This window comes from Ranitomeya variabilis, chromosome 6 (genome assembly GCF_051348905.1).
Source record: "Ranitomeya variabilis isolate aRanVar5 chromosome 6, aRanVar5.hap1, whole genome shotgun sequence".
Lineage (NCBI taxonomy): Eukaryota > Metazoa > Chordata > Amphibia > Anura > Dendrobatidae > Ranitomeya > Ranitomeya variabilis.
The window spans coordinates 286067276-286089118 of NC_135237.1; the positions used below are offsets into that span (position 1 = coordinate 286067276).

Genomic DNA, 21843 nt, shown 5'->3' on the forward strand with positions numbered 1-21843 from the left:
TGCAGCAGCCAATCCGCAGGAGTAGTTCTGGCATGCAGAGCACATGACCGCTGAGGACAGTAACGTACAACACCAAATTTATGTAATACTTTTCTATTAAGAACCACAGTAGATGCCAGAAATTATTTTGTCGTTAATTGCTAAGGTTTGGCCTTTTTTCTTACTGTACTAAACAACTTTTTCTCTTTTGTCTCCTGTGGTTTTAGTTGTATAAAATAGCAGCAAGGTCTCACGAAAAAAAGTCTGTTTACATTTTCCCTTCACCCACAGCCCCTCACCCACCCCACCTCCTAATACAAGCCATACATTGCCTTATCCATAGATAGGAATCTGTAACAGAAGGGTTTTCCAATTACTTCCAATTACCACTGAAGAATGAAGTCAATTAGACGGGCACAAGAGTGATTGGCCACAAGTTGTTTAGACATGAAAGCTCATTTTGGGGCTATTAAAAATAAATACATATACTATCTGACCAACATGTGTTACTGATTACAAGGGCAGGTTTCGGTTTTCAGATGTGTTTATGATGACAAACACAAAGGATTGTGGCATGAAATTCGTACCACAGAATGTAGAGAATGTTCTAGTGGTTCTTCGCTTTACGATACTTATTATGTAGATTGCAATATGAAATGGTTTACAGTGTCCATTACATATTTCTTATTCTTATTTAAAGAAAGTTTCATTTGGACCTGAAAGATCATTCAAATCCTCTAAAAACTGGTCTGAGGGAAGATTCACTCTTTCCTGGTCAGAATGATTGCCTTCCTCTTTAGCTATTCACACTTACAAAGGCAGTAATATAAAATAAATGGTGTGCAATGGTTGCTGAAATGAACATTGCAGAGTCTTTAGCCGTTGTTATAGTACAATAATTGAACTGCACACTTGCTGCATGAAAATTCAATGAAACGAGTATTCTCAAGTTTGAAAGTTATCACTTACCCTATCTTCTGGGGCGTCAAGAAGAAGCAGGAGTGAAACACGCGTCGAGGTAGAGGGACATGGTAATGGTTTCTGGTTTTGGCTGCAGCTAAATCCACATTTATAGGTAATACCACAATTACTATCTTATATTGTGAGCTGTATTAAATATATGCATGTTTAGTGTTAAAATACCAGGGTATTTATAGATGGTAATCTGTACACTGTTACTAGGTCATTACCTAGACACCCCAAATAATTCTCAATAATTTTCTTCATTGCATGCTTGTAACTATCTGACCATTATACATGTACCCTCTGTGAGGCACCTCTTTATATTTATGTTTTACATTTATTTATTCTCTAATAAAGAAATATCATATACTTTTTGGACATTTGGGTTCACTTTTTCAGTGACTTATTATTTATCACCCAGTTGGTGTGGTAGTATATATTTACAAGTGCTGTCCACTATTGTTTTTTTGCTTACCATTGGGCTATTATATGTTTGACAATGTAATGTGTATTACTGCCCCTGACTCTCATCATCATGTGTCGGGGAAAAAATAAGGATCTAGCATGTCCGATATTCTCTGAGAGTTAAGAAGTCGACAAAGATTTCTGATAGCAGCTCTCATATACAGAGCATTGGAGCCCTTGGCAGAGCGAGCAAGATGGATGCTGGGCTGAATGATCAGCCGAACCACTGTTTGGACAATAGCTAGCTTAGGCTACTTTCACACTTGCGTCGGAGTCTGGAGAGGAGGGGGCGGAGTTTCGGCCGCTCATGCGCGGTCAAAAATGGCGGACGCGATGCACAAAAAAAGTTACATGGAACTTTTTTGTGCCGACGGTCCGCCAAAACACGACGCATCCGTCGCACGACGGATGAGACGTGTGGCAATGCGTCGCTAATGCAACCCTATGGAGAAAAAACGCATCCTGCGGGCAACTTTGCAGGATGCGTTTTTTCTCCAAAACGACGCATTGCGACGTACGTCACGAGATGCAAGTGTGAAAGTAGCCTAAGGTGTAAGAAGGGCATATACTGTAGGTAGAATTCCCAAGACTATCTGTTGTTTAACCTGATCCTGCTATCAAACATTATTTTGTGCTCAACTAAACTTTGTGACCATGTTGTCAGCTATAACCATCCAGAAACCAGATGTTTCCTAATTATCACTGAAATGGCTTACAGCAGGGGTCCCCAACCTTTGGCTTTCAGGCCCCTGAAATGTGGCTCATGGCTAGTTTCCGGCTTTGTGCATTAGCATCCTGGTCTAGCAAGCAGCTTTGAAGAGCAGGACTCAAATGGTGACGTTTGTGAGTAATCCAGCACAGAGGAGCAGATATGGATGCACTTATACTGGGCGTGGGTATAATAAGGTAATATTTTTTAAACTAAAGAAGATACAGCTAGTTAGAGGATTGTTATAGTGTGATGGGAGTTCTTGATGCAAGAATACCAAATGGGGGCAAAGTGGGAACCCCTAGATTTAAGAATACTGCCTATTGGGAGGAGGGCACATGGTCTCAGTGTGGTTTCTGTAGTTAGCTTTGGCTCTCATACCAGTAATGGTGGACCCTGGGAATCACTACTGTGGGTGGAAAGAGGACTGCATTTCGCTAATCGAAAGCTCTAGTTGTGGCTCACAACCATTTCTCAGAGCTTAAGGAGTGGGTGAAAAAGGCAGAAGTGGTGACGCGTTCTTCTATTTGTTCCACTCCTGGTTTTGGCTTACAAATACTGAGGTAAAAAAGTGACCAAATACTGAATGTGTGCACATGGCCTTAGGGTAAGAAAGGTTGGGGACCACTGTGTTAGAAAGAATAAAGAATGCTTATGAGTAAGGAGCCTTATGTAGTTAATACAGATAAAGTATAATGTATTCACTCTGCAGCTTCTCTATGGAGTCTGCCTTGGCACTGCACATATCATCTGATGAATACTATATGTTATTTTTACATTTTGTTCATATATGCAGTACACACAATGATTTCTCGTGGTTAAATCAATATACATTGAAGGGAAATCGTGTATGCTGATATAAAATAACAGCCTTCACACACAGACTTGACATTTACAGGTTGTTTGTCATGGATTCTTATTAACCTGACTGATCCTCAGTTAATCTAGTCTGTAGATTACCTTTTAGTTGAGCATTATTCGAAAGAAGCCTCTTTCTAGTGAACAGTATGAAACTTGCCATAGAAGACATGTAGTGCTTGTTGTTATACATCAATGATCATTTTTCATATTTTGTGATGAGAGCAATGATTTTACTTCCTATAGAAAAGTCATTTTGTGTTTAAATAATATTTTAAGTATGATAAGTGTACATGATTCATTAATTTTCAATATATTTCTCAGTATTCGTGTTATTATTTATCTTTAATCTTTCTATATAGAGATTGTTGTTCTGCACTCTTCCCGTAGACTGACTGTCTGATAGTCGGAGATAAGGCTCGGTTCACATGTAGTGTGAGATTTCTATCAGATTTATACTGCTCCAAAGAATGGCTTCAACATTTATGCCACTTTATGGGCATACAGTACAAGTGGCATACAGCTCAAGGCTCAAATGTGAAAGGCCTAAGCTATTCCAGTAGTTGGAATTTCATGGAGAATATTTTATAGGGACTGTCTTTTGTACTATGCTTTCGTTCCATTTTCTTTGTACATATTATACACAAAGTTAAAGGAGTATTCTCATATAAGAAATTTCTAGCAAATCAACATAATTTGGAAGCCAATGTTCTCCGAACCTCTGTCCTGCTTGGATCCATTACTCTGAACTTATTTTTCCATATAAAATTGTTTCAGTCATATCAATTGAAAGTTGAACCTGAGCATATTAAGTTAAGGCTGTGTTCACATCCGCTTATATATCACCTCAATTATTCTGCCCTGTCAGTAGAGCCGAACATCAAAAACTGAGTCAGAAACGTCACATGTACCAACAATGCACTGATGGACCCCATTAATTTAATGACTGTGCGATTATCGGGATCAATTATTCCTAGGAATGCTTGTTTCCTGATAATCGGGCAGTGTAAAGAGGCAGGAGATCACCTGATAAATAAAAAAAAACTCATTCATAGGGTGCACTGATCTTTTGGCTGGCTTAGAAAAATCATTGTGCTTGGCATGGCATGTGCTGGTGAGAACATTGACATCCTATTTGTATAGAACGATCTATTACTGCACATTGTAAATGCGGTCGTCCCTCTATGCAGGTTGTTCAGCGACCTTCTAGGTAGCCAAGTGGCACTTGTTTATAGCCGCTGGTCGACAAGTGTAATATGCCCTAACACTGTCAATATTATGCAAAGTGGACACCTCGTACCAAAATAATAGGCATTAGGAAAGTAAACTAGATATGGAGGAGAGGAAACTTTAGCTGTCATACATCTGTAAAAGTCCATACATTAGCTGGATCTTCCAAGGAGAGACAGTACCCCCTGAGTGCCACCTGAAAAGATGTAGACCTATCCATAGACAATGGATTCCAGTAAGTGGGCTCATATATAGGGATGAGCGGACGCGTGGAAGTTTAGGTTCTGGTACCCAACTGAACTTTAGTCCAAAGTTCGGTTTGGGTACCAGAACTTGAACCCGAATCTGAACCTGAACTCTATTTAAATGAATAGGGACCCAAACTTTAGAGCTGGAAAATTCTCTCTATCTCTTTCATTCTCTCCTTGGACTCCCGAACTGTAAAACATACTTCCACGAGAAGTCCATAGTTCAGCACCGGGGTAAGAACATTATAGTTTGGGTTCTCTACTCTCTATTCATGTATTCAATCTGCATGGGGAAATGGTGCTATTACTTATGTGAATTTACTTTGTCCCTCGTTTCATTTTTTATTTTTGAACTCTAATGACCCCTTTCTAGCAGCCTCTTTTGACATTAATATAGACTGCCTTCTTACCAATGAAATGAATAAAGAGCAAGCTGCACACACTCCGCAGGTCTGAGCGCTCTGCCCATAACTATTTATAAGGTTCGAGTGTTTCAGCTAATGCTCATAAAACTGCCCAGAATAAAGACCTCATTTTATGCCTCTTTTTGTTGTGTCGCACCCTCCTGCAGCACCGCCTTGCTGACCATGTGGCAAATTAAATTGCCATTCATCTCTGCCCTCTGCCCACCCAGACTTCCTAATGAGTAAGAGTTATATTTTTAACTACTAACTCTTGATCTTTCCAGACAGACCAAAGCCCTTTCCCTTCATTATGAGCCAAGCAGTTATATTACAATTCTGCCTTTAACACCTTGATCTTTTTACCTCTCAGATTTTTCAGTTATAGGTTTGTGAGTTACTATGTGCACAATGCTATTGTTCACGTACACAATTGTTTTAGCTGCATATTTTTATTAGAGCTGCTACTAAGTTTATTTCTTTTACTGCATAGCCCTTCATTCAATAGTAGCCATTACGGTGTCCCCATACAAGACTGCCAGGAAAATGGCAGGTCCATGTTATAGATAGCATATACTGTATATAAAAGCCATGTATGGATGCTAGTTCTAATTTAAAGGGAATCTGTCACCAGATTTTTGCCACCTAATCTGAAAACATCACAATATAGGGGAAGAGACCTCAATTCCAGTGTTGTGTCACTTACTGGTCTACTTGCTGTAGCTTTTCTAAGATCACTGATTTATCAGCAGCAAATTATCACTAGAGGACAAGTAAACCTGCTGTCATGTAGTCCTCCGAATTTATGAGCTCTGTATAACCCCTCCCCAACCACTGATTGGCAGCTTTCTGCCTATGCACAGTGTACACAGAAAGCTGTCAGTCAGCGGTGGGGCGGAGCTATGCAGAGCTCAGCATTCAGAGAACTAGTAGATCTGCAGCACATACAACAGTGATTTTATCAAACTGCAGCTAGCAGCTCAGTAAGTGATACAAAACTGGAATCAGGGTCTCATAGGGTCTCATCATGCTGCTCTCAGACAGGGGACCAGAAATAGATTCTCTTTAATATTTTGATGAGTGTTGGTCCCTAAAGTGAGTTAATGTGAAATCTTATTTGATTTTTTTTCTTATTTTGGGGTAAAGTCGCAAATAAGGCAGTTTTTTTTTTCTAGAAGCAATGCAGAGTGGGAAAGAGGCTTAACCTTTTTTTAAATCTGTTTCTACCTTCCTGTAAAAAAATAATACACTAAGTGATATGGACTTTCTGTTAAAAGCCAGATGACTTAAACTTGGTAATGCAGTCAGTGATGTATTTTTTTTTATTCTGTTCTTGAAATTTTGAACTACACGACGTGTGCAGAATTATTAGGCAATTTGTACTTTTGATGATTAGTTTTATCACTGAACAACTACAGTTAAGGTTAATAAACCTGAAACCTGAATAGTTAAGAAAGTAAAAGTGAAGTTTTGTCTTTCTTAGGAGTAAAATCTATGCGTGCAGAATTATTGGGCAGTTAGGATGCAGTTCTGGAATATGACAGCACTTGAGGATAATGCTCTCTTGATCGTTTCAAGTTTGATTCTTCTCAGTCTTTGGCAGTTAATGTGTCACGACTCGGTTGTTGGGTGTCCCGGGACCAGGGGTTCCTTCCCTGTCCCTAATGTTAGGGGGCGCCCTAGATCGCCCTGCTCCCTGAATTACTTCTGATGGTGAAGATGCTGGTGCCATGTACCTTGCCGTAGCTCCTGAATTTGCCCTCAGTCTGTACCCTTCTCCCATCTAGGGAAGATGTCAGTAGTAATGTACCATAGTACACCAACCAGACTAACAAGTTAATACGAACAAGGATAAAGGAAAATACCAAGCATACAAATATACTCACACATACAACAGAGAAATGCAGTGGGGAGTGGAGGATGGAGCTAAAACAAAGTAGGAGAAGAAAGGGAATTATCACACACTCAAAACTTAGCAACAGTCACAGATAAATCCACCAAACGCCTTCTCCAATAATAACCACCAACAACAACCTCCAGCTATGCAGCATATGCTAACTCTGACAATGAGTGCTAGCCAGGACCCAGTTTATATAGGAGATGGGAGTGGGTAACAGTGAGCCGTGGACCCTTAATGCAGGAAAGCTTCCAGGAACTCTCCACTGAGCAGATTAACCCCTGCACTGATAAAATAAATTTACACCGTTTAATACAAAGATGAAGTACTTCTAATCAGTGCTGGAGTGGGAGAAATCAGACGCTGCGGTCTTCTGGATCCTCCCTGTCGCTGTAAACCCATGACATAATATGAGCATATCACCTGATCTGCTTCATCCAATAAGCAATTAGGTTTATACAACTTGGAGTTGTAAAATCTGCATAAAAATGAAGAAATGATCAAAATATTCACTTGCCTAATAATTCTACTGTGTAGAAGGCTAGTGCAGAATATTTCCATAACCAGGTCATGGCATGTGTAATGGAGACAGATATTCAGTGCATCTAGTAATATGTTACTGGAACCTAGTGTTGTGGGTTGATTTGTATGACTGTCCTTACTGTCTGGCTGTTAAAAAAAATATTATGTCTCCTGAAGTGACAAATTTGTCTAATCCTACAGTTATATATAAGGATGTCATGTTTTGATGTCTTTTCACTATACATTGCAAATCTCAAATTTCAGGTGTTTACAAGTTCACCATTGCTATAGCACAACTGTGTTCTCATTCTTAAAGGGGTTGTCCACTAAATGTTCAGCCCCGATAAAATAATAAAGCCTATACTCACCTTCCATGCTGTCGCCATTCCCTGAAGCGGTGATGTGGTGTTGTGACACATGACGCCGGTGCCCAATCAGAGCTGGCGTCACTGTCTACGACTTCGTATGAACTGAACATGAAGAGGAAGCCAGGGATCAGCTACAGGTTGAACTTCCTCTTCATGTTCAGTTTGTACGAACACAATGATGCCAGCTCTGATTGGGTGCTGGACACCACATGTCATTTCACCGCATCACAGCCCTGGAACCGCGAGTGCCGACACCTTCTGGACCGGAGCTGGCATTAGAGGTGAGTATAGGCTTTATTATTTAGTTTAAGAAGGGGATGTCCTAGCAGTGGACAACCCCCTCAAGGCCCCCATATACATTAGGCTGGTGTCAGCTGAACCCGCTGATATCTACGTGCCTACCTGCCAACCGTCTAATGTGTATGAAGGTCCCAGAAAGCTTATTGATGGGGAGATGTCGATAGAGCATGTCCAATTTCGGATTGTCGATGGTATGTCTATGACATTTCTAACGATTGCTTTCTCATAGTGAGCATAAGATCGCTCGGACGATCGAGTGCTGCTATGTGTGTCAGAAACGGTTAAGATGGCTGTCGGCCGAATAGTTGGTCAAAGCTTAATTCGCTCGATAGCCATCTAATATGTTTATTTAGAGTTTGCTAAATTCTGACTTATTGATAGATTTGAACAAATCTTTTTGTAACCTAATATGGTGATGAAAGACTGTTAAAGAACGAAAAGGATTCTGTACCTTAATCTGGTAGACTGGGACAATATCCTCAGAAATAAGAATACAGATAATAAATGGAAAATGTTTAAGAACATCCTAAATAGGCACTGTAAGCAGTTTATACCTTGTGGGAATAAAAGGACTAGAAATAGGAAAAACCCAATGTGGCTAAACAAAGAAGTAAGACAGGCAATTAACAGTAAAAAGAAAGCATTTGCACTACTAAAGCAGGATGGCACCATTGAAGCTCTAAAAACTATAGGGAGAAAAATACTTTATCTAAAAAACTAATTAAAGCTGCCAAAAAGGAAACAGAGAAGCACATTGCTAAGGAGAGTAAAACTAATCCCAAACTGTTCTTCAACTATATCAATAGTAAAAGAATAAAAACTGAAAATGTAGGCCCCTTAAAAAATAGTGAGGAAAGAATGGTTGTAGATGACGAGGAAAAGGCTAACATATTAAACACCTTCTTCTCCACGGTATTCACGGTGGAAAATGAAATGCTAGGTGAAATCCCAAGAAACAATGAAAACCCTATATTAAGGGTCACCAATCTAACCCAAGAAGAGGTGCGAAACCGGCTAAATAAGATTAAAATAGATAAATCTCCGGGTCCGGATGGCATACACCCACGAGTACTAAGAGAACTAAGTAATGTAATAGATAAACCATTATTTCTTATATACAGGGACTCTATAGCGACAGGGTCTGTTCCGCAGGACTGGCGCATAGCAAATATGGTGCCAATATTCAAAAAGGGCTCTAAAAGTGAACCTGGAAATTATAGGCCAGTAAGTCTAACCTCTACTGTTGGTAAAATATTTGAAGGGTTTCTGAAGGATGTTATTCTGGATTATCTCAATGAGAATAACTGTTTAACTCCATATCAGCCTGGGTTTATGAGAAGTCGCTCCTGTCAAACCAATCTAATCAGTTTTTATGAAGAGGTAAGCTATAGGCTGGACCACGGTGAGTCATTGGACGTGGTATATCTCGATTTTTCCAAAGCGTTTGATACCGTGCCGCACAAGAGGTTGGTACACAAAATGAGAATGCTTGGTCTGGGGGAAAATGTGTGTAAATGGGTTAGTAACTGGCTTAGTGATAGAAAGCAGAGGGTGGTTATAAATGGTATATTCTCTAACTGGGTCGCTGTGACCAGTGGGGTACCACAGGGGTCGGTATTGGGACCTGTTCTCTTCAACATATTCATTAATGATCTGGTAAAAGGTTTACACAGTAAAATATTGATATTTGCAGATGATACAAAACTATGTAAAGCAGTTAATACACGAGAAGATAGTATTCTGCTACAGATGGATCTGGATAAGTTGGAAACTTGGGCTGAAAGGTGGCAGATGAGGTTTAACAATGATAAATGTAAGGTTATACACATGGGAAGAAGGAATCAATATCACCATTACACACTGAACGGGAAACCACTGGGTAAATCTGACATGGAGAAGGACTTGGGGATCCTAGTTAATGATAAACTTACCTGGAGCAGCCAGTGCCAGGCAGCAGCTGCCAAGGCAAACAGGATCATGGGGTGCATTAAAAGAGGTCTGGATACACATGATGAGAGCATTATACTGCCTCTGTACAAATCCCTAGTTAGACCGCACATGGAGTACTGTGTCCAGTTTTGGGCACCGGTGCTCAGGAAGGATATAATGGAACTAGAGAGAGTACAAAGGAGGGCAACAAAATTAATAAAGGGGATGGGAGAACTACAATACCCAGATAGATTAGCAAAATTAGGATTATTTAGTCTAGAAAAAAGACGACTGAGGGGCGATCTAATAACCATGTATAAGTATATAAGGGGACAATACAAATATCTCGCTGAGGATCTGTTTATAACAAGGAAGGTGACGGGCACAAGGGGGCATTCTTTGCATCTGGAGGAGAGAAGGTTTTTCCACCAACATAGAAGAGGATTCTTTATTTACTGTTAGGGCAGTGAGAATCTGGAATTGCTTGCCTGAGGAGGTGGTGATGGCGAACTCAGTCGAGGGGTTCAAGAGAGGCCTGGATGTCTTCCTGGAGCAGAACCATATTGTATCATACAATTATTAGGTTCTGTAGAAGGACGTAGATCTGGGGATTTATTATGATGGAATATAGGCTGAACTGGATGGACAAATGTCTTTTTTCGGCCTTACTAACTATGTTACTATGTTACTGAGGATAACAAACACTTTTGAGAATGTTTACCGCCACAAATTAACATGGAAGAATAATTTTACTTGTAATGGTAGCTATTATGCTTAATCAAAAGCAATTACTATAATCCATTTTCCTCCTGTGATTATTACTAGTTATAGCCAAATTGCTTTCATGATTGAAATGAATGACACATTCTTGAAAGGGTTATATGTCTTACCTATCAATAGGATAGGTGATAAATGTATTTAAACAGCTGAGACTCTTAGTGATCCTAAAAACCACAAGTCCCAAAGTCCCTGTATGTGAATGGAGCAGAAGTGTGCAAGTGTGACCAGTGCATTACGGGGAGTCTGCCAGCACAGAATGACTGTTCAAACCAACTACAAGCGCTTGTGCACCATGGCATGGACAATCATATAAGTGCACCTTCCCATCTACTTGTTTTCCATCAATCTCTGCCCTCCTCTGGCCATTTAAATCCACAGCTATCAATCAAATAAGAGGGAAGATGGAGATAGAAGGAACAACAGTAGGTAAGAAGGTGATCTTAAATGTTTGGCCACCCCAAGGGTGCACCGAGCGCCTGTATTTGGTTTGAACAGTCATTCTGTGCTGGCAGAGTCCTTTTGAGGTCAATTGTAGTGGTCATGTATGTGCTCTACTGCTCCCACAGATCCATAGAAGTAAACAGTGCAAAGGTCAAAATGTGGGAATAAGGCAGTAGTGCGCAAGGGTGACTATTGACCAACCCTCCGTTCACTTCAAGGAGCATTGGTCACATGTGGAATACTATTCCCATAGATCCATAGACCTGAATGAAGAGATAGTCTTGTATGCACACTTTATGCTCTATTTACTTCTAGGGGTAAACTATGAGGAAACTCTGGCACCGGTATATCTCCAGAAGGAACACATTATTGGGCATGTATCAGAGCAGCTGCACCTTCGCCCCATATCTTCGTTGACTAATGTTGGGCTGTCCCCTTATACTGTATTAGTTGATGACTGATCCCACTGATATTGACTTGAATTTGAAGTTTCTGCATTTGGTAGTTACTGTCCAACCCCTTTAGCAGTATCACATACGTTATCACAATTAATCTTCATCCCCTTGACTGATCATCGCACCACATCATAAACTAGTTTTATCATGTACCTGTACTTAAACATGCAGAATTCGGCATTCCTCCTGTAATTACAGTTGTGTTTTACATCTGAACCAATGCACGTTATTCATTTGCTGCCTGGCTCATCGACATTGGGTGACACAACAATTAGTAATGTATGACTTACAGGCAAGTGTGAAGCATCTTTGCCTCAGGAAGCAAATGAATTTCCCGTCTACTGTAGTAGTATTCTGTGAAACAAAGGCGCGGTGGCCGTTTCTGTCGTAATATTGATTTGCACAATCTCATTGAAGTGTGGATGACTTTACCGGTTGCATCAGTTATGTAAAGAAGGTAGATAAGATACAAAACAAAATCATGTGTAACTAACAACGTGAAGGTATATTGTCTATTAAAGTATTGTAAAGTGTAGTTTAATCAAAATTATATTTCATCCCACATTGCTTTTAGAAATGACATTGTTTCCCTTTCCTATTGTAGGACTATGAATAGCAGAAAGGGGATATCCAGGACTTTTTAAAAAAAGGCATGTAGTTGCTAATAGAGACCCACTGCCAGTCATTGACTGCTCCTGCCAGAGATTCAGCTGTTCTGTCAACAGAGCAGCAGTTTGTTTTCCTGTTAACAGGAAGGACTACTGGTGTCATTCTGATTCACAGGCAGCTTCCCCCAATTAGGCAGCAGGAAGCCAGTTATCAATCAACATGACACCAGTAGTCCCGCCCTGTCAACAGGAAAAGAAACTGCCGCTCTGTTGACTTGATGTCAGCAGAAGTCTGTGACCGCTTTGTGCCAGCGGAAAATGGCAACTACCTGCCTGTTAGTGCCTAGGCACATTTTTTTTAAACTCCCGGATATCCCCATTAAACATGAATACAGTCTCTTATGTAGGAAGACAAACTGCCGCTCTGTTGACGTAACGTCAGTGGTAGTCTGTGACCGCTCTGTGGCAGCTGACAATGGTGCCGGGCACAACAGGCAGGTAGGTAGTAACTATTTGCCTGTTAGTGCTTAGGCACTTTTTTTAAGTCCCAGATATCCCCTTTAAGGAAGTGGAATTTTCTATAGGGAGGAGATGGCTGACTGCATGGGACTGGCCATTCATATAGTTATTTCCCAGAGGCCAGTAGACGTTTGTGGGGTCTCTCAGTGATAGCAGTAGCCACACACACTGATGGATTTCAATTGAATGATGACTTTTCTGACATGGGACAGCATGTTTTCTGAGATATATTTTACGATATATTACAGTGGATCTAAGGCTGTTGACTTTTAATGCAGGTTGTGTTTAGGGGCTTTTCCTGTGAATTATAAGCGTGCTTAATTTAAACTAGGTGATAATCAGGAGCGAGTGTTCCTAAGAACACTCATTCCCCGATATTTGGCCAGTGTAAATAGGCAACTAGGCATTCAATGATTGAGCATTCTTCCGGTAAAATGAATATTAAGCTTGCTTCACAATCATTGTTCTCAGCATCATCCTGTGTAAGTTGGACATATGCTGCTGAGAACAATTAAGTTCTATATACTCAGAACCAACGTATTCACAATCATGCTGGGTGGTCGGATTCTCTAATCAGGCTATTAAACGCCCCACACGTAGCTTGCATGTATCTGATCGGCGGTCATTTAACGCCCGCAGTCAGCCTGTATAAATGCATCCTTATGTGGACGAAGTGCATGCAGTGTTTGTAGACAGTCCCTAATACCAGATATTTTGTACACTGTTCACATCTGTGCTATATTTTTCATTTATAACTAAAGTAATGATAAAGTGCTGGATCCATCATACAATTACCACATTGACTTCTAATGAAATGAGTCTGGTTTGCGTCGAGGTGTCTATTATTTTGACTGAAAGAATGGAGCTGCAAGCCGAGCTATATGACAAGGTGAAGCCTATAACAAAGACACAAGTGTGAACATAGCCTTATATAAGCACCATGGTATACAAGGCCCTTATTTTCTTTTACACTTTCCCTTAACTCACCATATTCTATGGCCTCCATTATTTTAAATGTTAACCATTATATAAGTATTTAGAGTTTGAAATTGAAGAATATGACCTTCATTTATGTCACAGAACAGTGTGTGACAGAACATAGTCTGACTGGTAGGCGCTGTATGGCCCTTCCATATAGCACTGTATGCCAGAGATATCCCCCCCATAGAAGGACTACTTCTGGTTGAGAATTCCTCCAAAATGGACCATGCTAAAAATTCATAAAAAAAATCAAAAAGCTCTGATTAGCTATGAGATTGAAATACGCTCATGTGTGAGCTCCTAGGATACTTGCTCCCAATCTAGTGAGCTAAACTCAATGCAAAGAAAAAAAAACTACAACATAATAACTATTAAAGTAGAATCTGTACAACTTGTTATTCTGGTTCTCAGTCCAAACAGTCTCACCCCAAAAAAACAGCAAATAAATTATAAGCTTCATTAACTGAAAGCAGTTAGACCTGAGGCCTTCCTTCTCTCCAGAGATTACATCGAGCGTAGACCTTTCTGTGACTTTGATGTAAAAAAAATAATAAACTATACAAATGTGCTTTACATCTAAAAATTAGTGGAGTATAATTCTGAAAATGAATCCAAAAATAAAAGTTGTATACCTGGTTTTAAGGGGTTTTTACAGCGCCCTGTGTAGTGTCTGCCAATTATTAGGCAAGTGAGTATTTTGACCATATTGTCATTTTCAAGCAAATTTTCCAACTCCAAACTGAATAAACTTGAAGGTTATTGGATGAAGCGGATCAGGTGATGTGTATTTGTGTAATTAGGGAGGGTACGGCCTAAACATATCCACGGTCGAAACTCACTTAAAACGCGTTTACGTTTTTTACCTGCGGAATTTCCGCACCTAATGCAAGTCATAGTAACATAGTTATTAAGGTTGAAGGGAGACTTTAAGTCCATCTAGTTTAGCCCATAGCCTAACCTAACATGTTGATCCAGAGGAAGGCAAAAAGTCTATGTAGAAATTCCGCAAAGAAGACTCAGCGTACCCGCAAGAGAAGTTGAAATACTACAGATTTGAAATATGCGCCGCAGGTCAGTTAATGCTGTGTGAAAAAAAGCACAACGGGCAGGAGATTTCTATAAATCCCCTCAACTTTGCAGGAACTGTTAAGACGCTGCGTTTTTGATGCAAAAATGTGCGTCGTCAAAAGCGCACCAACTTTATCCTTGTCTTATGTTGTCTGATGTTCGAGTGACCAATGTGGACCTTCAGAATGCCCATAGTGACCATTGTTGTAGCTATTTTGGGATTTTTAGCGTATGTCCATATGCCATAGAATTAGGAATCACAGGTCTTGCCTTAATCCTGATCAAAACCTGAACATGTGAATAGAGCGCCCCCACACCGCCGCAGGGCCGAGGGGTACCCGGAGCCGGGCCTCTGGGTCTCAGTCCTGGGGTTGTCACGGTGGCTAGACCCGGTCCGTGGCCCTGTCTGTCAGTGGGGGACGTCCGGTGCAATAAGTGGTGTTGTAACGGTGCAGTTGTGGGGTGCAAGTCGCGGTAAATAACGAGGACACCAGGTTGCAGTCTCTTTACCTCTTTACTGAAGGTTTTGGAGACCTCAGTCCAGAGCGCTGTTAACTGGGTTGTCAGAGACCAGCCGGTCCAAAGGCACATCAGGAGTTCTCTTTACAGGTGGGAATCAGTGTCTACCTTCTAGCGCTGGATGTTGTAGTTCTTCCCTGCTGAGCTCCCGGGATAGTCCTCACAACTGTTTCTGTCTGTCTCTGATGTTCGTTCTCTCCGTCCCCCAGATGATATGGTAGGACGCACCCGTATGACGGGGTAGGCCTGGAGTTCTTCCGGGACCCTAGAGTCGCCCCTCTCCCACAGCTGCCTCCGTTGTCTGCTTAGGTGTTAAGTGAGACAGCCAACCTGTAATTAGCTGTCCGGCCGTGGTTTGCAGTGTACTTAAAGTCTCTTACTTGCTCGGCGTTCCGGCCACCGACTGTTTGCGCCTCAGAAGGATGTTGCCTCGGTCTAACAGCACGACTCCTTCTGGTCCCAACACTTCTTTACTGTATTCCCGTTGTGCACTGGTTAGTTCTGTTCTGAGGAGTCTGCCAGGATCCCATCCCTGACAGGTCCTCTCACTAGCTCTTCCCAGCTACTTCTCTCTGTCTTCCTGTCCAACCCCCAGTTTTACCATAGTGTGAGGAGTGGCCTACTAGATAGGACCACCCCCCCTGGTGGCCGGAGTGTGAAGTGTAGTGAGGTGTTACCTGGTCAGAGAAACTCCTTTAGTGCAATCAGACGTACCATAGCTCCCCATAGTGGCGGAGCCACAGTACTGCAACAACCAGGACTCTGGGGTGCTGCACTCCCCCCCGGTTAAATCCAGTACTCCGGGACTGGGAAAACAAGAACAATAATACATGTTAACAGAAAACACACAAATTTTTGAAATAGCATAACAATTGAACATAACAATGCTTCCCTTTACGGGAGGTGAGGATTCTTGAACGTTGCAAAAGTTAGGTCATGCACAGTTTATGACTCTCAGTTCAGTGGTTGATACAGCGGGGACCCCGGGTAAACAAAGGGGTCCCCCCTTATGAAAGTTTTTGAGCAATTCACCGTCCATTACTCTATTGTCCATTTAAAACCTGTAACAAAAATACACACAAAAACACATTCTTAACTAAAGAGCAGCCCTTATTAATACCTCCAAGGTTTGTAGCGGAGGGGAGTTTGGTTTTGAGTGCTGCGTGTGGACCTTCGCAGCACAGGGGTTGCTATTGGCCTAACAGGGCCCGCTATGCTTGCTACCGCTGGTGTAGTGCACTGTCTTCTAGCTACACTTCTAGTGAGTTGGGGTAGCACTGGCAGGTTAGGGCTCTCAGAGCTGCTGCTATCAACAGTGGGTACAGCAGATTCACTGACAGCAGAGGGAGGATTTGCCGGTTCAACGGTTGGCATGACTTCATCAGGTAAGGCTTGTTGAGGTAGCGGGGCCGGATGATCTGGTACCACAATTGCTTCTGGTGGGTCTGGCTGTTGAAACATTAGAACAGGCACCACGAGGGCTTGATTTATCTGAGTCCAGGACTGGGGAAAGTCACCAAGGACGGTATGGAACATCTCCTTTTCTACCGGCGGGGAGATCTCTGGGGCCGTCTCTCTCTCTTTCAACTTATCGGGGCAGACCTTAAGGTGATCCCTGGATACCGCTGTTGAGGTCTCCCCTCGATCCTTGCTGATGAGACAGACCTTCGTGTTGTCGAAGTCGGACGGCAGGATGGTATACGGTTCCGCTTCCCATTGGTCATCGAGTTTGTGTAATCTTCTCTTTCGTTTAAGTACTTGCTCACCAGGGTACAAGGGGATCGCAGGAGCGTGTTGGTTGTAGTCCCTTTCTTGTTTCTGCCTAGCCTGGGCGAGACTTCTCTCTACACACTTCTGTACTTCGCGGTATCTTCGCTGCCTCTCTGTATCCCAATCTGCCTCCGGCGAGGTATCTTCGGGTACTAGGACCCCCATGTCTAGATCAACGGGTAACCGACTAGATCTTCCTCGCATCAGGTACGCTGGAGTACAGTTGGTGGAGCTCACCGGGATGTGGTTGTACATATCCACCAAGTCAGGTAACTTTATCGGCCACAGGTAGGGTCTTCAATAAATCGATCACCACCTGGTTCATCTTCTCGCACATCCCGTTGGTTTGAGGGTGGTATGGTGTGGTTCTGATCTTCTTACACCCGTACAGTTGGCAGAATTCCTGGAACACTTCTGCTTCAAAGGCAGGTCCCTGGTCGGTCAGTACCTTCTCTGGGTAGCCATGGGGCCTACAAAAGTGCTGCTGGAAGGCCCTGGCGGCAGTCCTGGCCGTTAGATCTTTAACAGGCACAACCACCAAAAACCTGGAGTAGTGGTCCACGATGGTAAGGGCATAGATATAGCCCGACCGGCTAGGTGTCAGCTTCACATGATCCAGCGCGACCAGTTCAAGCGGCCGTTTGGTGATGATAGGCCGCAGGGGAGCCCGTTGACTGTCACGGTCCTTTCTGCGCAGACTATATGGACCACACTCCCGACACCACTTCTCAATGGTTCTCTTCATGCCAATCCAATAGAACCTCCCTCGGAGTAGCTTCTCCAGCTTCCTCCATCCGAAGTGTCCGGCTCCGTCATGGTAGGCTCCCAGAACCATGGGTGCATCTCGCCTTGGCACCACTATCTGCCACACCAATTCATGAGTACGTGGGTCGATGCTCCTCCTGCACAGCTTGCCATCATGGATAAACAGCTTGCTTCTCCCCTTCCACAGCTGTTGGGTTTCTTGTGGATCATCTGGGCCAGGGTGCAACCCAGCCTGCGTCAAGAGCTCCTTCACCTGACGGACCGCGGGGTCACTATCCTGGGTTTCTGCCCATCCGTGGTGGGGCAGGGGATTCAGCGTGGCATCCGGTTGGTTCTTGTGCCTGTTCTTCACATGGTGAGAGTTCTGAGTGGCTTTGGGGCGATGGAAGGCAGGCAGCTCCACCTCTTCAAGTGCCTCCGGGTCTTCTCCCACTTCTGGTAAATTGGGCATTCGGGACAGAGCATCGGCATTGGCATTCTGGTGTCCTGCCCGATATTTGATGGTGAAATCATAGTTGGACAGCCGGGCCATCCACCGCTGTTCCAAAGCCCCGAGTTTGGCAGTACCCAGATGCGTTAGCGGATTGTTGTCCGTGAAGACGGTGAATTTCACGGAGGCCAGGTAGTGCTTAAACCTCTCTGTCACTGCCCAGACAAGGGCAAGGAATTCCAGTTTGAAGGAACTGTAGTTGTCAGGGTTCCTTTCCGTGGGACGGAGTTTCCTGCTGGCGTAAGCGATCACTCTTTCCTTGCCTTTCTGGACTTGAGACAGCACGGCTCCTAGTCCCACATTACTGGCATCTGTGTACAGCACAAACGGTTGGTCGTATTCGGGGTAAGCCAGTACCTCTTCTCCCGTCAGTGCCGACTTCAAACAGGTGAAGGATTCCTCCAGCTCTTCGTTCCAATCAAAGGGGGTGTTCCTCCCCTTGGTCTTCTTTGGTTGGCCCACCAACAGGTTTTGCAAGGGTGCGGCCTTCTTGGTGAAGTCCTTAATGAACCTCCGGTAATAGCATACCAGCCCGAGGAACTGCCGGACTTCGTGGAGGTCACTGGGCTTTGGCCAGTCCTTAATCACTGTGACCTTGTCGGGGTCTGGGGCCACTCCTTCAGCGCTCACCACATGGCCCAGGTACTGCACTTTAGGTTTCAGCAGATGACACTTGGACGGTTTCACCTTTAAGCCAAAGTTGGATAGGGCTTCAAACACCTCGGCCAGGTGCTTCAGGTGGTCTTCGTAGGTCTTAGAGAAGACAATGACATCATCCAAATATAGCAGCACGGTTTCAAAGTTCAGGTGTCCCAGGCAGCACTCCATCATCCTCTGGAACGTTCCTGGAGCATTGCACAATCCGAAAGGCATGTAGTTGAACTCACAGAGACCCATTGGCGTCGTGAAGGCCGTCTTCTCTTTGTCCGCCTCCGCTACAGGAACCTGCCAGTACCCACTGGTGAGATCTAAGGTAGAGAAGTAGTTAGCAGATCTTAAGGCAGCCAGAGACTCCTCTATCCTGGGCAGTGGGTATGCGTCCTTATGTGTAATGCGATTCAACTGCCTGTAATCAACACACATCCTCATTGTACCATCTTTCTTTTTAACAAGGACTAACGGAGCTGCCCAGGGGCTACAGCTGTCTCTCACCACCCCAGCCTCCTTCATTTCCCGCAACATGTCCTTGGCACACTGGTAATGAGCTGGGGGTACAGGGCGATATCTCTCTTTTATGGGTCGGTGATCTCCCGTGGGGATGTGATGTTGGATCCCTTTCACCTGCCCAAAATCTGAGGGGTGTTTGCTGAATACCTGCTCGTACTCGTGTACCACCCTGTAAGCCCCCTGTATTTTATGAGATGGGGTAGAGTCAGTGCCCACATGCAATTCCCGACACCAGTCTTTCGAGTGCTCTGCAGAACCTTTGTTCTCCGCCACGTTTGACGGGACCAAGGGCTCAGGTGTCTGTATTACACTATTATTGACAGTGAACAGTTTGGCGAGCGTGGTATACTTGGTTAGGTGGACCTCTTCCTCCCCACAATTGAGGACACGTACGGGCACTCTCCCCTGACGGACGTCGACCACCCCCCGGGCTGTCAGAACAGTAGGCCTATTGTCTGAATATACGGGTTCTACCAAGGCCTGGTAGTCCTTACCCCTGAGGCCTATGGCTGCTCGACACCATATTAACATTTCACTCTTGGGGGGTATCGCGATGGGGTTTGAATCACTCACAGTGACACGACCAATCTCACCACCAGTCAGCTCTACCTGCTGTCTCTGCATCAGAGCTCTGATTTCCTTCTGCAGGGCACGTTGCTCACTGTGGCCAGCGGTTTCTGCCACCTGTTGCAACAAAACAATCACTTCTGCAAGACAATTTTCTATAACATTAGTACCAAGAGTCATCATGGGATTACATTCTCGACGATCAATATCTACAATCACAATCCCTTGGGCTTTCAATTCCACCCGCCCCACTTTGATGGTGACCTCCTTATACCCCACTTGTGGCAACGGCTGACCATTACTGGCGATTATGGTGAAATCATCGTCAGGGCCACGAGTAATATCAGCGTCCTCCCAATACCGTTTGTAGAGCACGTAAGGTATAGTCGTCACCTGAGAACCGGTGTCCAGCAAAGCATTCAAGGGGATTCCATCAATCACTACAGGGAGAACTGGTCGTCCTCCAATATACTTGGTTCTCCAATGCTGCGGGCCTGACCGTCCTACTCCTGGGGGTTGGCCCTTTGCCCCAGGGGTTGCTCGTTTAAAGGACAGTACCTTGCAAGATGGCCCACCTGGTGACATCGGCGGCAGATGGGTCGTCCGTCCTGATGGAAGCGATCGCTGTCCCGGCCTCTGGTCGGTGGGGTCCTCTTCTGTCGCGTCCAGGGAACATCCTCGGGTCCGGAGGCTAGCTGGATCTTTTCTTTGGGGGCCTCCTGTAGGGACTGCACCGTCCGGGCTAGGGCAGCAACGCTCTTGGTCAGCTCCTGCATCTGAAGACGGAGTCCTGCAGGGGAGTCGTCCTCGAAGCTCTGGGCGTCGGCCTCCGCGGCAACTGGGGTATCCGATGCCACCTCCTGGTGGTATGTGAGAGCGGGGCGCCTGGGTGGTATTGCGCGGCTGGGCTGTCGCTCCTGCAATGCCTGGATAGCTTTATCTTTAAACTGCGCAAAAGTCAAGTCTGGATTTTGCATGGCCAGGAAGTGCAATTGGCCCCGCTGGTGACTGCACAGGAGCCCCTCAATGAACCGCTCCTTCAGGATTTTATCCTCATCCTGCATGCTGCCGGGGTCACTCTGCTTAATGGCCCGCATCGCTTCCTGGAGATTAAGGGCATAGTCCCGTAAGCTATCCTGTGGCCTTTGTTTGCATCCATAAAAAGTCAGTTTAATTTCTGTAGCAGTGCGAGTATCAAAGGTGGCTTTAAGCTTGGCAAAAATCTGTTGTGCAGTTTCTTTATCCTCAGCGGGCCAGGATTTCAATTCTCTCAGAGCCGCCCCAAAGAGTTGGCCGGTTATCATATGGACCTTCTGAGGCTCGGTTAGGGGATAGAACTCGAGCAGGCTGCAGAGCCCCTCTTTAAAGTCAGTGAACGTATGCGACTCCCCAGAGTATCGCGGAAGCCAGGCCGCTCCGGGCAGGTACGGCATAGAGAAGGGCATTATGGCTTTTGTGTTAGCGGCAGCGTCCGGCTGGCTGGGAGGAACAGCGGGTTCTGCGGCTACCGGTGGTGGTATTAGGGCCGCGGCTCCGTCCGCTGCGGGGACCGGAGCTGCCCCTGCGTCCGCGGCTGCGACCGCCACCTCCTCTCCTCCCGACTCAGACATGGCTGTCCCTTCCTCCCACTAACCTGCTGGAGGTCGGAGTTCCTCTTCCGGGATTGGCGCCTTACCGCGCTTTCCGTTCCGCGCTTCTTTTGGCTGATTCCGCCCACGTAGCTAAGGCTCCTCCCTCCGTGCGCGGCAATGGCGAATTTTGGCGGTAAATGGCAGTACACAGTCTTTTCAATAAAGTACAGTTCAAGCGCAATAAATCACAGTTCCAAAGCACACATGACCTGA

At 44.3% G+C, this 21843-nt stretch overlaps 1 protein-coding gene across 1 annotated transcript in view; it reads left to right on the forward strand.

Moving 5' to 3' along the window:
• The window catches only part of MYO10 (myosin X), a 243549-nt gene that overhangs the window by 11804 nt on the left and 209902 nt on the right, over nt 1-21843 (forward strand). The gene's annotated exons all lie outside the window — the stretch shown is intronic.